Below are 589 nucleotides of genomic sequence, written 5' to 3' on the forward strand. Positions count from 1 at the left end.
GACCAGGTGCCTCTAGCCTAGAGCCCTGCTGACCTGGCTTCCAGGATTTACAGCTCCTTTTCCTGAGGGTCCCTGATGGCTCAGAGGTTAAAGAGCCTGCCCCCAATGCGGGAGACTCGGGTTCGATCCCTGGGTCAGGAAGATCCCCTGAAGAAGGAAATGGTAACCCACTCCAGTATTCTTGCCTGAAGAATCCCATGGACAGAGAAGAGAAGCCTGGTAGGCTACAGTCCATAGGGTCGCAAAGAGTCAGACATGACTGAGCGACTTCACTCTCTTTTTTTCTTTCCTGAGGATATAACATAACGGCCCCGCTACCCAAGGCTACACGAACACCTTTTCTCTCCAGCAGCTCCTGAAACCTCATCTCTGCTTCTCTCCCGGCAACTCACAACCTTCAAAGCTCAATGCCTCCTGGTGGGCTTCAACCTACGTTTGCTATGAACCAGTCAGGACCTTAAAGGAGGCGGGACTGAAGGTTGCCTGGGTAACAGCGGGAGAGGGGCACCCTTGGCTGGAAGACAGTTGCCTGGGAGACCAGAGCAGTGGGCGGGGCCACAAACCCTGGTTAGCTAGTGTGGTGAGGAAA

The 589-nt window shown here is 54.3% G+C and overlaps 1 long non-coding RNA gene across 1 annotated transcript in view; it reads right to left on the minus strand.

The window, feature by feature from the left end:
• The window catches only part of LOC104988042, a 7,304-nt gene extending 7,208 nt beyond the window's left edge, over positions 1 to 96 (minus strand). Inside the window, exon 1 of the long non-coding RNA XR_825201.1 lies at positions 34 to 96. This is a non-coding gene — a long non-coding RNA (uncharacterized LOC104988042). The remainder of the gene's footprint in view (positions 1 to 33) is intronic.
• Positions 97 to 589: the final 493 nt, after the last annotated feature.

The sequence above is a fragment of the Bison bison genome, unplaced genomic scaffold (assembly GCF_000754665.1).
Source record: "Bison bison bison isolate TAMUID 2011002044 unplaced genomic scaffold, Bison_UMD1.0 scf7180017864115, whole genome shotgun sequence".
NCBI lineage: Eukaryota > Metazoa > Chordata > Mammalia > Artiodactyla > Bovidae > Bison > Bison bison.